General features: G+C 34.7%; 2 long non-coding RNA genes across 2 annotated transcripts; both read right to left on the bottom strand.

Annotated features, from left to right (window-relative positions):
* LOC143042340 (uncharacterized) lies at nt 1-10,789 on the bottom strand. Its single transcript, XR_012967949.1, has 2 exons — nt 10,678-10,789; nt 1-1,847 (listed from the first exon to the last, which is right to left on the bottom strand). It is a non-coding gene; the product is annotated as an uncharacterized LOC143042340 (long non-coding RNA).
* Nucleotides 10,790-15,730: 4,941 nt separating this feature from the next.
* On the bottom strand, nt 15,731-22,951 carry LOC143042339 (uncharacterized). The gene is made up of 3 exons (XR_012967948.1): nt 22,827-22,951; nt 16,553-18,355; nt 15,731-16,196 (listed from the first exon to the last, which is right to left on the bottom strand). It is a non-coding gene; the product is annotated as an uncharacterized LOC143042339 (long non-coding RNA).
* Nucleotides 22,952-25,938: the final 2,987 nt, after the last annotated feature.

Below are 25,938 nucleotides of genomic sequence, written 5' to 3'. Positions count from 1 at the left end.
TAAGAATATACATACAAGCTTTATTTTTTTTTATCACAGTGAAAGATTTATTTTTAAAACTGAATTATTATTTGTTATAAGCTTCTACAAACATTTGGTTCGGCAACTCTCAAATAGGAAAATAAAACTACATATCTGTATGATATAATTCTACTCATGTTACATTATAAAAAACTGCACCTTGCAAATAATTTGTAACGAGTAACTGGTTGTTAGCTCTATCATAGCTCAAACCACTTGGCCAATCGATACCATCACTGGAAGACAACATTTGTTTGTGTTGTTGTCCGTCCGAAGAGATGACAGCAACATTGTTAGAGCTATGGCAAGCGACGAACACATTTCCGTCAGTATCTACAGTGACACCGCATGGTCTTAATAGCTTTGGATTTTGGAATGTCCACTGTATGTTTCCTTGTAGATCACAACATATCACTGATTTATTATTTGGCTTTGTGTAGTAGATCTTATCCCCTAGAAGACTAACATGAGAGTAATTATCCATTTTGTCCGATACAATGGTCTTTACTGATCCATCACGTAGATTCAATTCAAGTATTCCCTTTTCTTTGGAGCATAAAATAATCTTTTGTTCTGAATACGATATACCAGCACAGGTTGAGTCTAAAGAGTACGTTTTCAGCACCTTTTTTGTATTTACATCAAGGATTTTAATGTCATTTGATTTGCTAGAAGTAGCAGCGATAGTATTGGTATTTGGAATATATGTGATGTCAAAAGGTATGTACGGGTATAAATCGATCTTAAAGTCAAGTGACCCGTCGGATTTTACTACTGTAATGTTTCTTTTCTTCTCATTTGCAAATGCAATTTTGCCATGTGGTAGTAATGTACATCCCGTCACCCCAACGCCACATGCGCTAATCTTCTTTTCAATCTTAAGGGCGAAGTTTGTAATTGACCTTATGGTCGTTTTGGTCATCATCATCTGCGCTTGCTTTTCTTTCTTTTTCATTATACTGACTTGACTTGGAGAGTAATCTACATCTAATTCCCCTATGTACGGCATACTGACAGTTATTGTTTCAGTGTCAAAAGTGTCTTTCATTACTAACATCGCTTGACAAAGGCTCTCGCTTTCTATTAACGATCGAATGAATTCCTCATCTTTCACCATGTTGGTTTCCATTAGTTTCATAGAGAGAAAAAGTTGAACATCTGACGCGTATTTCTTAATGTTTTCAAAGGTATTTTGATATTCTTTTATTTGGCACTGCTTTTTCTCTAACGATTTCAGTACCTGTTGTATTTTTTCGTTTTCTTTCTCCACCTTTGCATATAGGGTTTGAATAAGATCGGCCTGTAGTTTATCTAGATGGTTGTTGATTTTAATCCTGGTTTGTAAAATATCGTTTTCTATTTTCTTTTTTTCTTCCTGTAATGATTTCAGGTTTTCCTCCCTGTTGATACGGATTCTTTTGATATTTTCAGCTGTTTCATTCATTATTTCTTCAACCTCTTGAAACCTAGCCGAGGACTTAATGTCTTTTATGTAATCTTCTATTTCGATTAAATTTGTGCAGTTATTGTGTGTTTCGATGATACATTTCCTACAGCAGGGACTATCGTGTTTTTTGCAAAATATTTGCAAAATTTCATTGTGTTTTTTACAGTTTCTTGTGATTTCTAACACGTTTTCTGGTAAATTTTGATACTCGGTAATAGGAATGATAGTATGATTCCGTGTTGCCTTAAGCAAACTATGATGTTCTTTGCAGTCTATACAAAGTCCTTCTTCACATTCTAGACACCAACCAGTCGATGGTTTGGAAAGGTGACGAAGACAGCACACGCCACACAGAGCTGTAGAATCGGACATAATGACTCTGAAATAAAATATTGAAAATTAAAAAAGAAATTCTAGTTGCAAACATACAATAAAAATCAAGGTAAAGGTGAAGGAAATAAGAAAGTGCTGTTGTATACCAGGCATCTCGTCTTTCAATTTTTTTGTACACTCTCAATGGAATTACCAAAGGGACATTTAAGTTCATAAGTCGAAATCAAACTGACAATGAATTTGCAAACGAAGAAAAGACAATACACAAAACACAATATAGAAGACTGAGAAACACGAACTCCACCAAAAAGGGGGAGGGGATGATTTCATGTGGTTTGGACTGGAAAGCAGATCATGTTACTCATGTACGAACATGTGAGGTGATAAGTCTTATTTGGAAGGTCACATTCGAGAAAAAGAGGACCGGATCTATTATAATTGTGGTAACACCATTTTGAACATTTCCGTTGTCATCTATGAAACATACGAACATTTTTGTAAAACGAATCACAGTATGATGGTGTACACAATCGAGAACCAAATGCTCCACAGGGCGCAGCTTTATACGACCGCAGAGGTCTAACCCTGAACGGTTGGGGCTAGTATGGACACAACATGCAAACTGGATACAGCTCTGAATTTGGATTGTGATTAAATAGTTGACACAGCATAGGTTTCTGACACAGAATGAATGTGGTCTAATGAACTTTAAATATTTTTTTTGCTTTTGAGCAATTCTCTATGCTGTTGAATATAAATCCTTTGATATATATTTGAAGAAATTTTTTTTTCATTTCTGAAATCTGAAATAAGAAAAATTGAATGGAGTTTTCAACAATAACTACTCATTTAAATACATCATAAAATATTAAATGTCATACAGTCATGATTTAAGTTGATTTAACTACTATTCTGGACAAAGAAAGATAACTCCAATGCAACATTTCATATTGGCAAATTTCCAATGAAGTTCATCAAACTAAAGTTTTTGGCAAATTTCCAATGGAATTTATTAATAATAAAGTTTTTGGCAAATTTCCAATATACATAATTTAAGAGCAGTTTAGGTGAGATATTAAAATGAGTTTCAATTACCAATCTTACACTGCTTTTAAATTATGTTTTGTACTTAAGTAATTGTCCATTAACCTGGAAACCCTTTTCCCTTCTTTTTTGCACCTTATTCCTTAACGGTTTTAGCAATAACTCCCAAAGACAATTCTTACCATCCCTTTGTGGTATTCCAATATCCAAAATCTAAATACATGGTTAGATTCATCATATCAAAGAAACCCAAGAATTCGAATTTTGATGAAATCAAATAAAGTTCAATTTTGGACCCTTTAGACCTCAATGTGGACCAATTTGATAACCGGTCCTAAATATTAAAAATCTAAATACATGGTTAGATTCGGCATATTGAAGAACCACATATATTGAATTTTTGTTGAAATCAAACAAAGTTTAATTTTGGACCCCGATTTAGACCAACTTAAAAACAGGGCCCATAAAAAAAAATTCTAAGTACATGTTTAGATTCAGCATATCAAAGAACCCCAAGAATTCAATTTTTGTTAAAATCAAACTAAGTTTAATTTTGGACCCTTTGGACCTTAATGTAGACCAATTTGAAAACGGGACCAAAAATTAAGAATCTAAATACACGGTTAGATTCGGCATATCAAAGAACCCCAATAGTTCAATTTTTGATAAAATCAAACAAAGTTTAATTTTGGACCCTTTTGGCCCCTAATTCATTGGGACCAAAACTCCCAAAATCAATCGAAACCTTCCTTTTGTGGTCATAAACCTTGTGTTAAAATTTCATAGATTTCTATTAACTTATACTAAAGTTATTGTGCAAAAACCAAGAAAAATGCTTATTTTTGGACCTGTTTTGGGCCCCTAATTCCAAAACTGTTGGGACTTAAACTCCCAAAATCAATCCCAACCTTCCTTTTGTGGTCATACACCTTATGTTAAAATTTCATAGATTTCTGTTTAATTTTACTAAAGTTATTGTGCGAAAACCAAGAAAAATGCTTATTTTGGCCCTTTTTGGCCCCTCATTCCTAAACTGTTGGGACCAAAACACCCAAAAACAATCCCTCCCTTCCTTTTATGGTCATAAACCTTGTTTTTAAATTTCATAGATTTCTATTTTCTTTTACTAAAGTTAGAGAGTGAAAACCAAATGTCTTCGGACGACGACGACGGACGTCGACGCCAACGTCATACCAATATGAGGGGGAGGACAGGGGGTACCCTTCTCCCTTCTCCCACCCCTCTTCTCCTTTCTCCTACCCCCGTTCTCCTTTCTCCCATTAGAATAAAACATCTCCTTTTGAGATATTTTTTCTTGAAATATTAGATAATTTTTTAAAAGGAGAGATATTTTATTTTTTCTCCTTTCTCCAACTTTTTCTCCTTTCTCCCAGCCTTCCTCTCCTTTCTCCTACCACTTTCTCCTTTCTCCCACTCCCTTTCTCCCTTCTCCTACCCCCTTTCTCCCTGTCTCCCTTACCCCCTGTCCTCCCCCTCCAATATACGACCAAACATTTTTCAGTTTTTGCGGTCGTATAAAAAGGGAGAAAAAAACACAGAAATGAAGCACCTCCATCTAAATCCTTCTGTATTGTCCCCTTAGTTTTAAATATCTGAATTCAAGTAAAACGTGGAATATCATATTGCCTACAAATCCGGAAATTAAGGACAACATTAAGGTCTCAGATTTTTTAAAAACTAAATAAAGTAGGACTCAACTCGACATTAAAATCAAATTTAAAAATCTTCTGGACTTCAAGTAGCTATACTGACCTTAACCTTATTTGCAGCCGTCCCGTCGCTTTTATTTCTTTTAAGTTTCACCTTACAAAATCAAAATCATATGGTTTGGCCATTTTGTTAAAAACATAATAATCAAAATGTAACTTACCTAATGTACTAGTTTATGAGATTTAAGAGGGTCTGGATGGGGGGGGGGGGGGGGGGGGTGTCTGTTATTCTGTAAACATTTAATTTTCACCCCTTTTTTCTCTAATCTTCAAAAAATAAGTCTATTCTTTAAAAGTGATTTTTACGCATTATTCTCTATTTTTTTCGCCAGTTTTCTTTAATCTTTAAAAAAAGAGTAAAAAAACAACTCGCGGTAACAGCCCGGTACATCAGAGGGCCATGTCAAGTGGGTGATAAACATGTCGGTTTCTTTATAATTTTATCATTTTTCTCTGATCGAACTGCTATCCTGGGGATGCTAATTTTGTATCAAGCAGAGTGTTCACTCTCCTTCTAATATAACCTCCTTAGTAACATCATGGAAGTATTATTTAATCCATGGTAACATTAAGTAATTAAGACTTCTGTATATATCAGTGGCGGATCCAGAGGGGGGCGTAGAGGGCGTACGCCCCCCCCTTTTTGCTTGGACTTTTTTTTTTTAATTTGTTACTAGAGGCTCGAAAGAGCCTGTGTTGCTCAACTTGGTCTATGTGACTATTAAACAAAGGAAGCAGATGGATTCATGACAAAACTGTATTTTGGTGATGGTGATGTGTTTGTACATCTTACTTTACTGAACATCCTTGCTGTTACAATTATCTCTATCTATAATGAACTTGGCCCAGTAGTTTCAGTGGAAAAATTGTTGAAAATTGACTATAAAGGACAATAACTCCTTAGGGGGTCAATTGACCATTTCGGTCATGTTGACTTATTTGTAAATCTTACTTTGCTGAACATTATTGCTGTTTACAGTTATCTCTAAGTTATCTATAATACTATTTAAGACAATAACCAAAAACAGCAAAATTTAATTAAAATCACCAATTCAGGGGCAGCAACCCAACATCGGGTTGTCTGATAAACCTGAAAATTTCAGGGCAGATAGATCTTGACCTTATTAACAATTTTACCCCCATGTCAGATTTGCTCTAAACGCTTTGGTTTTTGAGTTATAAGCCAAAAACTGCATTTTACCCCTATGTTCTATTTTTAGCCATGGGGGCCATCTTGGTTGGATGGCCGGGTCATCGGATACATTTTTTAAACTAGATACCCCAAAGATGATTGTGGATAAGGTTGGATTAATTTGGCCCAGTAGTTTCAGAGGAGAAGATTTTTGTAAAAGATTACTAAGATTTATGAAAAATGGTTAAAAATTGACTATAAAGGGCAATAACTCCTATATGGGTCAACTGACCATTTCAGTCATGTTGACTTATTTGTGAATCTTACTTTGCTGAACATCATTGCTGTTTACAGTTTATTTCTATCTATAATAATTTTCAAGATAATAACCAAAAACAGATAAATTTCCTTAAAATTACCAATTCAGGGGCAGGAACCCAACAACGGGTTGTCCGATTTATCTGAAAAATTCAGGGCAGATAGATCTTGACCTGATAAACAATTTAACCCATGTCAGATTTCCACTTAACGCTTTGGTTTTTGAGTTATAAGCCAAAAACTGCATTTTACCCCTATGTTCTATTTTTAGCCATGGCGGCCATCTTGGTTGGATGGCCGGGTCATCGGACACATTTTTTTAAACTAGATACCCGAAGGATGATTGTGGATAAGTTTGGATTGATTTGGCCCAGTAGTTTCAGAGGAGAAGATTTTTGTAAAAGATTACTAAGATTTACGAAAAATGGTTAAAAATTGACTAAAAAGGGCAATAACTCCTAAAAGGGTCGTCTTACCATTTCGGTCATGTTGACTTATTTGTAAATCTTACTTTGTTGAATATAATGGCTGTTTACAGTTTATCTCTATCTATAATAATATACAAGATAATAACCAAAACCAGCAAAATTTCCTTAAAATTACCAATTCAGGGGCAGCAACCCAACAACAGATTGTCAGATTCATCTGAAAATTTCAGGGTAGATAGATCTTGACCTGATAAACAATTTTATCCCCTGTAAGATTTGCTCTAAATGCTTTGGTTTTTAAGTTACAAGCCAAAAACTGCATTTTACCCCTATGTTCTATTTTTAGCCGTGGCGACCATCTTGGTTGGTTGGCCGGGTCACCGGACACATTTTTCAAACTAGATACCCCAAAGATAATTGTGGCCAAGTTTGGATAAATTTGGCGCAGTTGTTTCAGAGGAGAAGATTTTTGTAAAAGATTACTAAGATTTACGAAAAATGGTTAAAAATTGAATATAAAGGGCAATAACTCCTAAAGGGGTCAACTGACCATTTCGGTCATGTTGACTTATTTGTAAATCTTACTTTGTTGAACATTATTGCTGTTTACTGTTTATCTCTATCTATAATAATATTCAAGATAATAACCAAAAACAGCAAAATTTCCAGTAAATTACTAATTCAGGGGCAGCAACCCAAAAACGGGTTATCCGATTCATCTGAAAATTTCGGGTCAGATGGATCTTCACCTGTTTAACAATTCTACCCCATGTCAGATTTGCTCTAAATGCTTTGGTTTTTGAGTTATAAGCCAAAAACTGAATTTTACCCCTATGTTCTATTTTTAGCCATGGCGGCCATCTTGGATGGTTGGCCGGGTCAACGGACACATTTTTTAAACTAGATACCCCAATAATGATTGTGGCCAAGTTTGGTTTAATTTGGCCCGGTAGTTTCAGAGGAGAAGATTTTTGTAAAAGTTAACGACGACGACGGACGACGGACGACGACGGACGCCGGACGCCAAGTGATAAGAAAAGCTCACTTGGCCTTTTCTTAACTTATAACGATATTTTTCGCTCGAAGCTACTGTAATATACTATTGGTTATGTCAAAGTCATGTGATTCAAAACGACGGAGTTAACCAGTGCGTCGAAAAAAACTTCATTCAGTCATTTTGAAATTCAGATTACAGTAACACTTGCTTATGCTGAGGGTGAAAAGTATGACACCTTCAAAGCGACCAAAGATTGAGCAAGAACGTATTGACTTCTATTTCATAATTCCACCAAACAGAAGGTAATATTCTATTACACTCTCGTGAAAGTTCCAAAGCAATATTATTTATCTACGAACACATGTTTAAGCCCAAACGCCCAGCCTATTGATAACATAGCTGAATAATGATCCCCAGTCAGAAAGCTCTAGATATATTTAAAGTCTAATAAGGTACGGACTATTTGATTTGAGCGGGAAGTTTGAGATAACAAAATCTTACCCAGATTTTTGTCTTTATCAAAAATTCTGGTCGTATATATCTGGATTGTAAACAATAAGTTTGTCCACTCATTTGCTATTAGAAACAAAAATTTCAAACATAATTATTTAGCGTAAAATGAACATGATGAATAATAAACGGGTGTTATTTTTTGGTGCCGGGGTTTGCATGTAAATCCCATATCTGACCGGAATATTTGTTTCGCCGAACTGATGTATTGAATACTTTTTCAAGGCCCGGCTGCAACCTGCCTGCTGGGTGTGACCATTATGTCTCCATTTGTCGACCGTCATTCATAAATTCGTTGTCCTTTCAGACTCCGGTACATGAATATATTGGTTAGAAAGCAAGGTTTTAATTTTAATAAGATTCGAAAGCTTAATTCGAGGGTTTAAAATAGAGAGCACAAATAAAAGGGGGGAGGTGTCCACAGGGAATATTTGTATGTTATGAACTCTATATTTGAAAGGTTATTTTTTTATTTAATTAAAAAAGAGAAAAACAAATGTAAGACAAATTGTGAATGGTCTTTCTTCCTTTCTCCCATGCCAAGACATTGCCTCCGTTGAAATTCGGCAAACACCCCATAGAGCAAATTACATGGATGATTAATATTGACCATTTGGTATATGGCCGTGTTCTAAGCGACACGCACATGAAGGTCATAAATTAATTTCTTGAATGAAATCAAATCTTTAGCTACTAATGACTGCCGTAGAAGGTCGACCGGAATTTTTAGCGAGGATTTCTTGGCATGGAAATTTCCAACATGAGGCATTTGCCTCATTTGCCTCCATGTAGTTACGGCCCTGCAAAGTGGTGTGCTCAGTCTTGAAGCATATTGGTATTCTAGTGCGGAATCTCTCCTTCACAGATTTTTCATTTGAATAAAAGCTAAACACACATGGAACAACAGAATTTTCATCAAATTCGTCTGCTATGACCTCTGACATCTTCAAAGATAGACGGTAACATTCGAAATAACCCGAGTAGAGGTATGAACCGAAAGATCCGAAATCCGAGTAGAAGTATCGGAAACAAGTTTTAACATTGACTGAATCCTATAGCAGTCGGAAACCAGGTTGAAATAGAACAAAAGAATCGAAGCTCTTTGTTAGAGAAGGCGATAAATGTTTACTGTATTGTTTACTATAGTGACAAAATTTTTTAAAGTTAATAGAAACAAACAAAATTGCAATTTTCTTCTCAATAACGAGGTGTTTTATTTTAAAAACACCATTTGTATATGTTTTCAATTTATCTAGTACATAGTTAAGCAGAACAATTAGATATCAAGTTGACGACATGGGTATCTTTCAAGTTGGATGAAGAAAATGCATAACCTCCGATTTGTTTGAAAAAATTACCACGGACGGAAAACATATCAATATATTAGTTCAGTAATTTTCGAGTCTGCCCTTCCATTATGTGACTGAAGAAAAAATTCCAAAGAATGGGTAACAATTGTATCGAAAAGAGAAAATCGAGTGCACCTTTTTATGTTAAGGCGTGTTTGAGTTGAGTATTTTGTCTTGATATCGTACAAAGTAAGAATATTTCATACATCGTCTCACTTCAGATTCTATCATTTTTATATATTAAAGCTACAGGTTGACTTTATAACACAAAAAAATCACAGTACTAAAAGATGAAATATATGGGTCAAGTGAAATACCTATCTGATGAGTCACAAAAACATTGAAGGTGTGTTCGAATAGCTATTTTTTTACTGAAAGTACTTGACGACAGTCTTTCAAGTTGGATGATGAAAATGCATATCTTCGAAAATTTCTATTGTTTTGTGTGTGATAACTAGGGTTTATAGTCTTCATACACTAAAAAAATCTAGTCTGCCCTTCCACGAAATATTTAATTAGAATTTTTTTTAATTTTTATGAATTTTCGAAAATTCCCCCTGACAACCGATCAGACAATAGTTATATGTTGAATCAATGCAGACAAGATTATTAACTGATACTCATTAGCTAGTTGATACATTTGTCTTTTAAAATACAACTGACACATAAGGATCGTAATGGTGCAATGTGGATACATTTATCGGTTTCCAAGAGCAAAATTGGTAGCGCGTCACCCCTACAATGGCTTCCATTTCTACGATTGTTAAAATGAACTGGCGTAATGGGGAGATAATTTTGACGAAGTAGAATCCTGACTGATAGTCTGTTATCACGAAACCAAAAAAGGTTTACCAAGTTTGTTTTCAAGAAGGGAAAATTCTGTAAACACTTAATTTTTAGTGTTTTCTTTTATTAATTATTCAATATTAATTATATTTTTAGACCACGCATTTCTCTAATCTTTATTTTTTTGGCCCGTTATTCTCTAATCTTCATTTTTAAGGGCATTATTCTCTAATCATTTAACCCCATCAAAACCCTCATTTAACCACACTGATCGACCTCACTATCATACACATGTATCTATACACATGTACATGTATCAATTATTACATTTATATCTGTTCATTTCAAATATATGTGAACCTACATTGTATATAATGTAGGTGTAAACTATAAATAAAGTAGGATTCAAATCGACATTTAAATCGAAATTTAAAAGCTCGTCGGGGCTTGCACAAGTTAATTTGTGGATTACTTCCATGAGTAATGTACCGTAAAAACGAAAGTAAAATTGAACATTTGTGTTATCGTTATTTTCCCGACAAATCAAAAAGATAAAACAATGAACAAATGGATTATACTCACTTTTTAAGTAGAAGATCATTAGGAATATACCCGGAGTTTTCACAATTCTTCGTCGGGTTAAAAACCCTCCTTTTTCTAAATATGTTCAAGAAACCACGTGATTTCAAGTACGAGGGCCCTCATGGGGTTTTTGATTATGTGATTACTTGGCCGTTTTTTTAATGATTATTTGATTATTAAGCCAAATATTTCATGATTATTTGATTACCTAGGACTGTATTTTTAGTTTATGATTATTTGATTACTAAAGATAAGCAAATATTTAATGATTATGTGATTATATTGGCAAAAAAATGGTGATTATGTGATTACTAGGACCCCCCCCCCCCCATGAGGGGCCTCAAGTACGTTTACAGGTAATTTTTATAGTCAATATAATTTTCAACTGATGTACACAATTAATATTTGTTTCGTCACAAAAGTTCGGCATTTTTATTCTTTTTTATCCTATCCGACGACAAGAACCTTTCTACTTGTTAAAATATTGGACCGTCATACGCTGTTTTGTCTTCTTTCTTGTTTAAGCTTTTGGCAGTTGTACTCGATCAGGGGAGCATATTGCGAGATATACGCCGCTAGAGTAGATCTTTTTTCATGCTTGAAAATGTATGATGACATATAAATTCCAGATGAAATAACTAACTTAAGAACTAACTATACTAGACAAAAAAAAAGAAACGATACCCAATTTTTTCACATAATAATTTTTATTAAGAAAAAAATATGTATTGCGACTAGTTGCATATTCGAAAAGTGTCATAAGTCCGTAGGTTAGTGCACTTTTGTTTTTGTTTTACCGGAAAATAACGTCATTTTAGCGTATTTTTGAACTGTGAGCGAAACCACATTTATGTCGTCCGAACACGGGTTTTAAATTTAATGAGGGTGATTTAATATCAGGTAAACAAAAGGTGATTGAACATGTTGAAGGTGACATCCAAAAAAACCGGTTTCAAGTTACGCCAAGACCGTCGAATAAGATTCACTCTCCTCAGGGATCGGTTTTTGCCAGCTACAATTGCCGCAAGACAAACACCTGGGAGACATAATCCAAGGATATCCACCCAAACTGTACGCAATAGGCTAAGAGAGGCTGCGTTCACGACATCCAGTAGTAGGAGCCATTCTTAAACAGCGTCATCGAACTACACGGCTTCATTCGGCAAATGCACGTTTTATTGAAACCGTGTTAGATGGCAAAACGTCATTTTTAGTGATGAGTCCAGATTCGCTTACTTTGAAGGGATGGAAGAATGAGAGTGTACAGACGACAAAATGAACGTTATGCAGACGCATGTGTGCATGTATGTGATCACTTGGATGATTTTTTTTAAAGGACCAAGCTAAGTTTAAGGGGGGTTTATAGTTCCCACTATACACTTTATTTTTTATTTTTTGTGGATTTAGAGTACCAGGTTTCTGTACATACATGTAGAATTTAAACTAAAATTTTAAATAAAATGTTTTTTTATATAAATTTTTAGTCTTGACAATATGGGGGTGTAATACATTCCTCTCTTTAGAACTCTCATCGCTTGTTCAATGAATTAGACATTAATTTACTTGTGCGATTGCTAACACATAATCATATACTCATCTAGTTAAATTTGAGTGATGACGGATGTGCTTGGGTTTATATATATATAATGAAATGTTGGATTTATTCGGATGTTTAGTGCTAATCACATCACTTACACGAATGAACACGTTCTTCATATCCAAGTCAATAATGAGAGTAAACTTATATGTTGGCTATACCATGTTTACCTCAATGAGACAACCTCTTTGCTAAGAACACACGAAAAAACAAGATACTAACAATATCGGACATCACCGATAGATATTTTTTTACACAGTAGGTCAAGATATATGTCAAGCTATTACATCTGTGATTATCGCCAGTTTATGGTGGGGTTCGTTGCTTAGTTTTTATTTTTCTATGTTGCGTATTGTGTACTATTGTTTTTCTGTTTATCTTTTTCGTTTTTAGCCATTGAGTTTTCAGTTCTTTAGGTTCATGAGTTGGAATGTCCCTCTTGTATATTTAACTCCTCTTTACTCATGTTACTAACTCTCTCCAAAAAAATTATGAGAAACCATCTTCAAACAAACACAGATTTGAAACACAAACGAATCTGTGATGTGGTTTTGCTCGTTTCAGACACTAACCGTTTTGTATTAGGTACATAAAAGAACACACAATGATAAAGGCCGGAACAGAAAAAAACCACTGATTGATATACAATACCGTTATAATACAAATACATGTAGATAACAACAATACGTTCTTTTCCAAGGCCTTTGCGGGGATTCCACTTACAGTCTGTGTTAATGCAGTTATTAGTCGCCCCAATTTTTATCAAATCAAATCAAACCAAATCAAATATTTTATTGTCGTATAAACTTTACAGTTTGTGACCAACATATATTAACACAATACACATATATACATACATATCAAACATACACAATAAAAACAGCATCACAATTTATAACAACAAACAAGCTGTTAAGAGTCCCCTGCCCTCAGTTTTAATGACTTTTTTTTCGAAAAGAATCCTAACTTATTTGTTTGAAGAGGCGTTGATGGATTTAGTAAATAATGCATTTTTTCTTTTTCAGTTAAATTATTAAAGTTATTATTTTCAGTACGTATTTGTTTAAAAAGTCATTTCTTAGAGTTTTATCATGATCACAATAGAGTAAAAAATGTTTCACAAGGTGTGTTCTTTTGTTACTTGCCAGTTATGTAGTTGTTGTTCGTGATATATATTTCATTTTTATACTTTTTATGCAAATCGATTAAATGATTGACTTCAATTCTTAATAAACAGATAAAACGGCTACATGATTGTACTTGTAGGAGCACAAAAATCACAAATTAATATTTGTTTGGGTCTAAATTTGTTCTTTGATCGCGTTCGATTTGGTTATATGTGTCCATATGTTTTTCGGCAGATAGGAATGGCTCACCTGGCTCACCTTCTTGGATCAATTCATCGATTTTTGCTATTGACCATGGTATTGTTTGTTATTATTCGACTTGTAGTTTTAGATCTTTTCCCCATGTTTACCTGCATGGATGATAGCCCAGGGCTGGATCAGAAGGGGTCCTATCCAGGGTAAAGGGAATTTCCAACCATGTCCTAATTCAAATGTATTTATCGTCAAAAAATGGAGGGGGGCGGCCCCGGGGGGTCCAACGATATGGACCATTTTAAATACACTGGTTGTAAAAATATTGGGGTTTGAATACCCCGGAATTTGCACTTTTTGTTAAAAGTTAGTTCTTTATCTCAATGAGTTCAAATGCGTTGACCTCCTTGAAAGTAGGTGTACAAGGTATATGAAACTTTTTTCTATGTGTGTCCGTATGTACCAATGATTAAATTAATTTGTTCGTTTTACACATTAGAAAGGATTTTGAAAATTTATAAGATAGTTTGTATGAAAATTATTAGTTCAATAGACCATAGGCTTAAACTATTTCTGTACTCAAGAGTTTTTTTGTCTTTATGTAAGCTATCGCTTTGTGCAACTCTAGTCAACTTATTCCTATAGGTGTTAATCATTCCTTTTGGTGTTAATCATTCCTTTAGGTGTTAATCATTCCTTTAGGTGTTAATCATTCCTATAGGTGTTAATCATTCCTATAGGTGTTTACTATTTGTTCCAATGTCGCGATTATCTTATATCTTGACTTACATCTAACAAGAATGTGTCCACAGTACACGGATGCCCCACTCACACTATCATTTTCTATGTTTACTGGACCGTGAAATTGGAATAAATTCTCTAATTTGGCATTAAAATTGGAATGATCTTATCAAAGGGAACATGTATACTAAGTTTCAAGTTGATTGGACTTCAAATTCATCAAAAACTACCTTGACCAAAAACTTTAACCTGAAGTGTAACAGACGGACGAACGAACAGACGGACGGACGGACGAACGAACGGACGAACGAACAGACGAACGGACGCACAGACCAGAAAACATAATGCCCATCTACTATCGTAGGTGGGGCATAACAATTGACAATGAGGGTCGGTTGAAAACAAAACTTTACGATAAAAAGAGATTTCAGCTTTCCTATTGTGAACTTTCCATTTCTAAGTAGCAACATTCCAGCAGCACCTGCATACGGGGTATTTATCTCCCAATTGATACTATATTATCGTGCTTGCATTTTCTATCATGATTTTCTTGATAGAGGGTTGCTGCTCACAAGGGAGCTATTAAACCAAGAGTTCCAAATGGTGAAGTTGAAATCATCCCTTCGTAAATTTTGCGAGTTGGTTGACCGTTATGGAATATAACTGTTTCACAAATGATATCGGATATGTTCCTTACGTCTTAACTACAATCCCCTTTCCTTTTATGAATGTGACCTACCGAATTAGACTTTTTACCGGATTTGATATTTACATAAGCAACACGACGGGTGTCACATATGGAGCAGGATCTGCTTACCCTTCTGGAGCACCTGAGATCACCCCTAGTTTTTAATGGGGTTCGTGCTGCTTATTCTTTAGTTTTCCATGTTGTGTTGTGTCGTGTGTACTATTGTTTGTTTGTCTTTTTCATTTTTAGCCATGGCGTTGTCAGTTTATTTTCAATTTATGAGTTTGACTGTCCCTCTGATATCTTTCGTCCCTCTTTTTTAAGGAAAATAGACACCATTTGATAATAATCTAGATCTGAGAACAGTATATTCCTAGATGTATTATTGAAAAAGACTAACATGTTCCACATAGCATATAGATCCTGCTCGACCTGTGGCACCGTCGTGTTGCTCATGTTATTACAAACCCTGTAAATAATTTAATTCTGTAGGTCTAAAACGGATACCTTGACCCTTTACTCATTTTTTCATTACAGTGTGTCTATGATTAACGGACATGTTGTTTTGTTTTATTCTCCCTTTTTTTTTAAGTATACTTCTTCTCAAATGAAAATATAAAAAGACAATTGCCTTAATGCACATTTTTTTATTCCCAATTTTGAATTCTGAGCTATCTTATTTGGTTTCATATTGAAGGAATATCTCATACACAGCAATACGTTATAATTTGATTTTGGATGTAACAAGTCTTCTGATTTGCTGAATAATATTACTTATTAGCGTATCTATTCAGACATCATCTTGTCACGTGAGCGTGACGTTATCAACGGGTTTTTTTTCTTTCTTGATTTACTCCTTGTTTAACATGTTTAAATGAAATTAATAGTGACTTGTAATATTTTTTCTATCTATTCGAACTAATCTAAAACAATGGGATACACACTTTTAAGTAACCTGTTAGGCTGGTTGTTCAGTGTGCACCACATCTATTTTATTTTGATTAAATATAAAAACTTATACAGTCATTTCTTAAATACGGGTTAGACTAATTCATGTTGGCCATAGTTCTATTTTGAAAACTTGATTAATTTTTTGTGAACATCTTTACATAAATTTTGGCAACAATTCTCAGACGAAACGCGAGTCTGGCGTACTGAATTATAATCCTGGTACCTTTGATAACTATTTACACCACTGGGTCGATGCCACTGCTGGTGGACGTTTCGTCCTCGAGGGTATTACCAGCCCAGTAGTCAACACTTTGGTGTTGAAATGAATATCAATAATGTGGTCATTTTTATAAATTTCCTGTTTACAAAACTTTGAATTTTTCGAAAAACTAAGGATTTTTTTTATTCCAGGCTAAGATTACCGTAGCCGTATTTGGCACAACTTTTTTGGAATTTGGATCCTCAATGCTCTTCAACTTTGTACTTGTTTGGCTTTATAAACGTTTTCATATGAGCGTCACTGATGAGTCTCATGAAGACGAAACGCGCGTCTTGCGTACTAAATCATAATCCTGGTACCTTTGATAACTATATCACGGCACATAGTCATCAATATTATGATGGAGTGCGGAAACTAAAAGAAGAACTATTTAGAAATAATCAATACGGATTTGTATAGTACTGCTATTTTACTTAATGTTGTACAGAAGTGCACCTTTGGTATAATTTGTAACAAGTAACTGGTTGTTATCTCTATCAAATATCAAACAATTTGGCCATCCGATACCGTCCATCGAGGACAATAGTTGTTTGTGTTGTTGACCGTCTTGAGATATGACAACAACATTGTTAGAGCTATTGCCAGCAACGAACACGTATCCGGCAGTGTCTACAGTAACACCGAATGGGCATGTCATTTTCGGATTTTTGAATGTCCACTGTCTGTTTCCTTGTAGATCACAACATATCACTGATTGATTATTTGGCTTTGTGTAGTAGATCTTATTCCCTAAAAGGGCAACATGTGAATAACTATACAGTGTGTCCAATACAATTGTATTTACTGATCCATCATGTGGATTCAATTCAAGAATTCCCTTTTTTTCGGAGCACAATATAAGCCTTTTTCCCGAATATGATATACCAGCACAGGGCGAGTTTATGCAGTATGTTTTCAGCACTCTTCTCGTATTCATATCAACAATTTTAATGTCATTTGAACTACTAGATGTGACAGCAATGGTATTAATATTTGGTATATAAGTGACATCAAAAGGCTGGTACGGTCTTAAACCGATCTTAAAGTTTAGTGACCCGTCAGACTTTACAACTATAATGTTCGTTTCATCTTCCTTTGCAAATGCAAAACTGCCATGTGGAAGTATTGTACACCCCGTCACGCTGCCTCCACACGCTGTTATTTTCTTTTGAAACTCAAGGGCGATATTTTCAATTGGTTTTATGATCGCTTTGGTCGCCATCGTCTGTGCTTGATTACCCTTCTTTTTTGTGAATCTGACTTGACATGTAGAGTAATCAACACCCACTTGTCCTATGGACGGCATACCAACAGTAAGAAATTCGGTGTCAATTGTGTATTTCAAATCTAATCTAACTTGACAAATGCTTCTATTTTCTATCAATGATTCGACAAATTCTTCATCTTTTACTATGCTGTTTTCTATTTGTTTCATTGAAAGAAAAAGTTGAATATCATTCGCATATTTCTTTATGTTTACAAAGTTAGTTTGACTTATCTTTAATTGACCCTCTCTCTCTTCTAACGATTTTAATACCTGTTGTATTTTTTTGCGTTCTTTTAATTCTTTCACATATAAATCTTGAATTAAGTCGGCTTGCAGTTTGTCTAGATGGTTATTGATTTTGGTCCTGGTCTGTACAATGTCATGTTCTATTTTCTTTCTTGCTTCCTGTAGTGATGCAAGGTTTTCCTGCCTGTTGATACGGATTCTTCGGACGTTTTCGGCTGTTTCATTCAGCATTTCTTCGAGCTCATTACACCTAGCCGAGGACTTGACATCGTTTATGTAATCTTCGATTTCGATTATATCAATGCAGTTGTTGTGTGTTTCAATAATACATTTTCTACAGCAAGGGCAATCGTGTTTTTTGCAAAACGTTTGAAAAATTTCTTCGTGATTTCTGCAGTACTGCGTGATTTCTAGCACATTTTGTGGTAACTTCTGATACACAGTAATAGGAATGATATTATGGTTCCGTGTTGCCTTAAGTAAACTATGATGTTCTTTGCAGTCCAAACAAAGTCCTTCTTCACATTCAAGACACCAATCAGTTGATGGTTTGGAAAGGTGACGAAGACAGCACACGCCACATAGAGCTTTGGAATCGGACATTATGACCCTGAAACAGAATAATATAGGTTACTAGTATACATTTTAATTCAAGTAGCAAACACCAATAAAACACGGTGAAGGTGAATAAAATATTGAGAATGTGTTGTCGTATTTCTCGTATCTCCTCTCACATTTTTGTACACTGTCTTTGGAAATGAGTTTAAACTGACATACACATCTAGAATTTCAAAAAGCAGTCAAAAGCTACCGAAGGGACATTTAAATCAATGAGTCGAAAACAGACTGGCTATGCCAAGGCAAACGACGAAAAGACAAACAACAGTTCACAAAACACAACATAGAAAACTAGAGAATGAGCAACACGAACTCCACTAAAAATGTGGGTGGTCCAAGGTGCGCTAGAATGGAAAGCAGATAACGTTGCTGATGTAAGTATATACAAGGTGATAAATCATGTTCGAGAAAATGAGGACGAGACCTATTATTTTGGTAACAACATTTTAAACATATCCGTCGTCATCTTTGAAATATATATTCCAAAACGGTCAACCAAATTCTGACTGCGTCTGTTACATTGTCGACTGCCTCTATAATTCAATGAGTTGTTACTTATATCATTGCTCTGTTAGCTCAACAAAATGCGCATAGCATAATTATATATATGAAATACGAACTATTTTGAAAAACGAATCACAGTATGATGGTGTACACAATAGAGAAAAATAGAGAGAAAAAACAGATCCTCCTGTATTGTCCCCTAATTTTAAAAGCCTGAATTAAAGTAAAACGTGGAATATCATATTGCCTACAAATCCGGAAATTAAGGACAACATTAAGGTCTCAAATTTTTTTAAATAAATAAAGTAGGACTCAAATGGACGTTGAAATAAAATTTTAAAACTCTTCTAGGCTTGCACTAGTTGATTTGTGGATTATTTCCATGAGCAATGTACCATGAAAACGAAAGTAAAACTGAACATTAGTGTTATTTTTATTTCCCGACAAATCAAAAATAAAAAATAAAAAAGGAGTTACTGGCCTTAACCTCACGGCCGACACTCGGCTAACCGAGAGATAGGTCGGTTAATCTATATTGAGTATGCGGCTATATTGGCGGTGGGTCTGTTAATCGGGTTGGCTAAAGTCTGTTAATCAGGTGTTATCGTGAAAATCAGTGCAAGGTCACTATGTTTCATTGTATAACTTTTTAATTATATTTATATCATAAAAACTATTCATGTCTGACTAAATGATTTGGAGTACTGAATCCAGTGGTGTAATTTTTTCTTTTCTAGCTTCAATAAACGATCTATAAAATGAAAAGGCGAGTTACTCATGAGTAAATTTATACACATTTTACACACACAAAATGTACACAAAAATGACAAGTTGGTTGAGTTTACTTGCATGCAATCTTTTGAACATCGAAAAAAGACAGGCATTATGTTCGTTTACCATATCAACAGCAATAAGTGAAAAATCTACAGGAAAAACTGTATTTTGGTGACATAAATAAATTTTTGATAAAAATATGGTCTGTTAATGGGTCGGATGTATAAAACCCGGTCTGTTAATTGGTCTGTTAAGAGTTATGAATGACATTACAAGTATAATTTAATTGCTATATGGGGTGTTATCTGTATAAAGGGATGGGCTCAAGATTAGTAGCTAGAATATATGGAAACAACACATGAACAATGAAACATAAGTTTATATGTTGCCATTGATGCATCTGATATTACATGCACTGTATCATCACATTAAGTTTCCAAACGTTTTCATACAGTACTGATAAATCGATTGGTAGTTACTTTGTAGTGATCGTACATCGCGGAAAACTCAAATTAAACGTTTAATATTATAAGACCATGTGTAACATATGCATAATTTAGTTTTCACTTTTGATTTTTTTTTTTTATCAAATGAACTAAAATATGTTTATAATGCAAACAAACACCACCTTGAAGGTCACTCGATAGAAAAACAAGCACGTTTGCGAACTGCGAGTCGGCTAAATGACTTACGATATCATAGGAATACATCATTACTCGAAAAATAAAATTAATATTATGCATTTATTGTGATTTACAGGAATATAAAATTCTCTTTTTGTTACACATTAAATCAGTACTCAACACAAATATAAAAAAACTTACTAATGTCAATTTCTTGTTTAGAACCACGGTTTAAAACTTGGTACAGACATTTCCTTATGCGGCAGAAAATGAGAATGATGACTCGGTACAAAGGAAAATACATACCGGATATAAACTCCTCATAGATACCAGGATTGAAATTTTGATATTTACGCCTTATATTTACGGCAGACACGCGTTTCGTCTACGAAAAACTCATCAGTGACGCTCGAAAAAAAATGTTTAAAAGGCCAAAAACGAAGTTGAAAAGTATTGAGGAAATACAACTAATACCGGCGTCACACATCAGCGTATAGCTCCGGCGTGTTAAAAAACATTTACGCTGCCAATATGCTAGTAATTTTGGATGCATTTAACCTGTCAATCATATTTGTAACGTGTGCAAAACGAGCTTTAAGCGTGTATTGGACGTACTAGAAGCGTACCTAAGGCTAAGCGTTTATCCGGCGTTCAAGAAAAGTATGTTGGCGTATGTTGTATGTTTTTTATGCTGCATACAAATTTCCTCGGATTGTAGCGTTCATCAAGCGTATTTACTTTCCTTCGGTGGCTAGAGGTATAGGGGGAGGGTTGATATCTCATAAACATGTGTATCCGCTCCGCAATTTTGCTCCTGTCCCAAGTCAGGAGCCTGTGACCTTTGTTATTCTTATATGATTTTTAATTTTAGTTTCTTGTGTATAATTTGGAGTTTATTATGACGCCCATTATCACTGTACTAGTATACATATTTTGTAAGGGGCCAGCTGAAGGGCGCCTACGGATGCGGGAGTTTCTCTCTACATTGAAGACCCATTGGTGGCCTTTTTCTGTTGCCTGCTCTATGGTCGGGTTGTTGTCGCTTTGACACATTCCCCATTTCTTTTCTCAATGTTACCTGTGTATTTCGACGTACTTCAAACTTATGCAACGCGCTTTGAACGATTGCTTAAGCGTTCCTATGGCGTGCAACTAACGTATACCGACTTTGTCAATTTTCTCTGTACGATTGGTGCACGCCGGTCTATTCCTGAGGTAGAAAAGCCTTAGTATATTAAAGAAAACGCATTGAATTTAACCAGCTGCATTGCAACATATGACAGATTCATAGATGTTACAGACTTTGAACAGACCAAAAAATACGGCTGATTGATAACTTGGCGTAAATAATAAATTCATGCGAATTCGAGCGGCCAATCAGTTCATTTAACGCTATATTGAAGTGACACACCCTTTTAATGAAATGCAAAGAAAAAAAAATTAAATAAAAGTGCTCTTTCTATAAGAATACTGTTGCATCGTATTGTAATTTTTTGTCACAAGTACATCTCATTTTTTCAATGTAAAAATATAAACTCAAGGTAGTAAGACTTATTGTCTTGGCTAAATAACTCTTAACTGACACGATTTAAATTGTCCAACCCATTAACAGACTGTATTCCCCTAATATTCATTAAAATGTGGTATAACTCAACTTATATAACAATTATGAAATATTTATCAATGACAATTAATTTTTTAGAACCAAAGTCCTATTTTGTGTCCTTTAAATGATATCTAAAAATGTTTTTTAGCCTTTTATCCAAAATATTGCTATGCGTATAAGCATAAAAAACACATACTTGCGCGACGCCTTTTCGTTTACTTAAAATTGCGCAGGCTATGTATTTTTTTTACTGGTGGAAAATGTTCTATGATAGATATCATTTTGTCAGACACTTTTCTTTTTTTTTATGTGATTCTCATAATATGTCAAAAATCTGTATATTTAACAAGAGTTTAACATTAAATTGTGAGTTTTACTCTTAACAGACGTATAACCAACCCGATTAACAGACCCACCGCCGATATAGCCGCATACTCAATATAGATTAACCGACTTATCTCTCGGTTAGCCGAGTGTCGACCGTGAACCTTATTTGCAGACGTTCCGCCGCTTTTATTTCTTTTAAGTTTTACTCTACAGAATCAAAATCATATGGTTTAGCTATTTTGTCAAAAACATAATAATCAAAATGTAAATTACCTAATGTACTAGTTTATGACTTGATACTTAACCACACTGACCTCACTATCATACACATGTATCTATGCACATGTACATGTATCAAATATTACATTTATATCTGTTCATTTCAAATTAATATATGTGAACTTACATTGTATATAATGCAGGTGTAAACTATAAATAAAATAGGATTCAAATCGACATTTAAATCAAATTTTAAAAACTCGTCGGTGCTTGCACTAGTTATTATCAGTTGTTGATTATTTTCATGAGTAATGTACCGTAAAAACGAAAGTAAAATTGAACATTTTTGTTATTGTTATTTTCCCGACAAATCAAAAAGATAAAACAATGAACAAATGGATTATACTCACTTTTTAAGAAGAAGATCAATAGAAATATACCCGGAGTTTCCACAATTCTTCGTCGGGTTAAAAACCCTCCTTTTTCTAAATATGTTCAAGAAACCACGTGATATCAAGTACGTTTACAGGTAATTTTTATAGTCAATATAATTTTCAACTGATGTACACAATTAATATTTGTTTCGTGACAAAAGATCGGCATTTTTATTCTTTGTTTATCCTATCCGACGACAAGAACCTTTCTACTTGTTAAAATATTGGACCGTCATACGCTCTTTTGTCTTTTTTCTTGTTTAAGCTTTTGGCACTTGTACTCGATCAGAGGGAGCATATTGCGTGATATACGCCCCTAGAGTAGATCTTTTTTCATGCTTGAAAATGTATGATGACATATAAATTCCAGATGAAAAACTAACTTAAGAACTAACTATACTAGACAAAAAAAGAAACGATACCCAATTTTTTTACATAATAATTTGTATTAAGAAAAAAATATGTATTGCGACTAGTTGTATATTCGAAAAGTGTCATAAGTCCGTAGGTTAGTGCACTTTTGTTTTGTTTTACCGGAAAATAACGTCATTTTAGCGTATTTTTGAATTTTGAGCGAAACCACATATATGTCGTCCGAACACGGGTTTTAAATATAATAAGTGTGATTTAATATCAGGTAAACAAAAGGTGATTGAAGGTGACACCCAAAAAAGCCGGTTTCAAATGCCCCGTTTACGCCAAAATGAGCGTGATAGAGCAGTGGGAATGGTAAAAGCAGGTATGCGCCATATTGACGTTGCAAACAATTTTGGTGTTTCCAAATTGACAATAACAAGATTAATGAGTCGTTTAAGACAGACTGGATCCTCTAATGACAGACAACGTAGTGGACGTCCAAGAGAAACAACGTTACGCCAAGACCGTCGAATAAGATTCACTCACCTCAGGGGTCGGTTTTTGCCAGCTACAATTGCCGCAAGACAAACACCTGGGAGACATAATCCAAGGGTATCCGCCCAAACTGTACGCAATAGGCTATAGGCTAAGAGAGGCTGGTTTGCGTTCACGACGTCCAGTAGTAGGAGCCATTCTAAAACAGCGTAATCGAACTACACGGCTTCATTGGGCGAATGCACGTTTGTATTGAAACCGTGTTAGGTGGCAAAACGTCATTTTTAGTGATGAGTCCAGATTTGCTTACGTTGAAGGGATGGAAGAATGAGAGTGTACAGACGACAAAATGAACGTTATGCAGACGCATGTGTGCATGAATGTGATCGCTTTGGTGGTGGTGGTGACCGTGTGATGTTTTGGGCAGGAATCACGCTTTGTGGGAGCACTGATTAGAAGTTTATAACCGGAAGTCTTTCTGGAGTTCGTTATCGTGACGAGATTCTTTCTCGTGTCGTACAACCATTTATTGCAAGGCATGGGAATCGGCATACTTTTCAATAGGACAATGCTAGGTGCCACGTGGCACGTGTATTCACACAATATCTTGAGCATAATAACATTGACATTCTTCCATGGCCAGCTTTATCGCCAGATCTATCACCCATTAAACTTTTATAGGATGAATTTGACAAACGCATACGCAGACGTCATCAACCACCGAAATTAGTCAACCAGATACGAGCGGCCTTGGTGGAAGCATTTATTCAGCGTCTGATTGGATCAATGCGTCGGAGATTGACTGCTGACATCAACGCAAGAGGTGGCCATACGCGATATTAACTTTTCAACTTTTGGTTTTGACAAAGACATCTTCAAACAGTCCGTGCAATAAGGAAAATGAATTGTTAACTGTTATATATCTTTGTTAAGTTTGTATGCTTTTATGTTATTGTTCCATAAAATTCAAAACTCAAAAAACATTGTTGAAAATTAAAATGGACATTTTTGATAAAATCTGGGTATCGTTTCTTTTTGTGGCTAGTATATTTCTATTCAGTATATAATCACGTACATAAATCTCTTTGCTCAAATATATGAAAAAAAAAAAGAGAATGCAATTTTGTGACGTATGATAAACAATAAATATTCAAAATTATTCTGCAATTATTCCCGTTGCATTAATTGTAATTTCTGTGTCAATTAATATCATTATTTACCATAATATGTGGTAAGGTCAAAATTGTTTTCATTTTTTTTACTTATAAAAGAGGGACGAAAGATACCAGAGCCTGAGGGACAGTCAAACTCATAAATCGAAAATAAACTGACAACGCCATGACTAAAATTGAAAAAGACAAACAGACAAACAATAGTACACATGACACAACATAATAAACTAACGAAAAAACAACAAGAATCCCACCAAAAACTAGGGGGGATCTCATGTGCTCCGGAGGTTAAGCAGATCCTGCTCCACATTCGGCACCCGTCGTGTTGCTTATATGATAACAAATCCGGTAAATGGCCTAATTCGGTAGGTCACATTCATGAAGGAGAAGGGGATTGTAGTTACGACGTAAGGAACATATTCTATATCATTTGTGAAATGGTTATTCCATAACGTTCAACAAACTCATGATGGCGTCCGTAAAATTTACGAAGTGATGATTTCAACTTCACCATTTGAAACTCTTGATTTAATAGCTTATTTGTGAGCAACAAACCTCTGTTAAGAAAATCATGATAGGAAATGCAAGAACGGGAATATCGTATCAATTAAGAGATATATACACCGTATTCAGCTGCTGCCGAAATGTTACTACTTAGAAATGGAAAGTTCACAATTGGAAAGATGAAATTATCTCTTAGTATATGCATTATCTTATGTAGAAAATGTTGGATTAAAGCTGGTTTTATAGCTAGCTACGTACACCTTTCACTTTAACAAGAAAAACTTAAAAAATATGTTGTAATGTAAAACGCCCAAGACAATTACCTTACCTAAATGTATCTATGACATTTAATGTATGGCCATTTAGCGTTAGAATTCGTCTTTCAAAACAGAAAGCCTAATCATTCAGCAAAGCATGGTTAGAAGAATATAGTGCTCATAAAGTCATAATACCTAATGATGAAAAAATCATAAGTTCTACTATTTTGAATAGGAACATTAAGAACTAATAAGGCCTTCTTACACAAAAGTTGCAATGGAAACCTTATTGGCAAATTATTT

Source organism: Mytilus galloprovincialis, chromosome 8, assembly GCF_965363235.1.
Source record: "Mytilus galloprovincialis chromosome 8, xbMytGall1.hap1.1, whole genome shotgun sequence".
In the NCBI taxonomy this organism is placed as follows: domain Eukaryota; kingdom Metazoa; phylum Mollusca; class Bivalvia; order Mytilida; family Mytilidae; genus Mytilus; species Mytilus galloprovincialis.
Note: the sequence above shows the minus strand (reverse complement) of the source record. Positions and strands in the feature narration are given on the sequence as shown.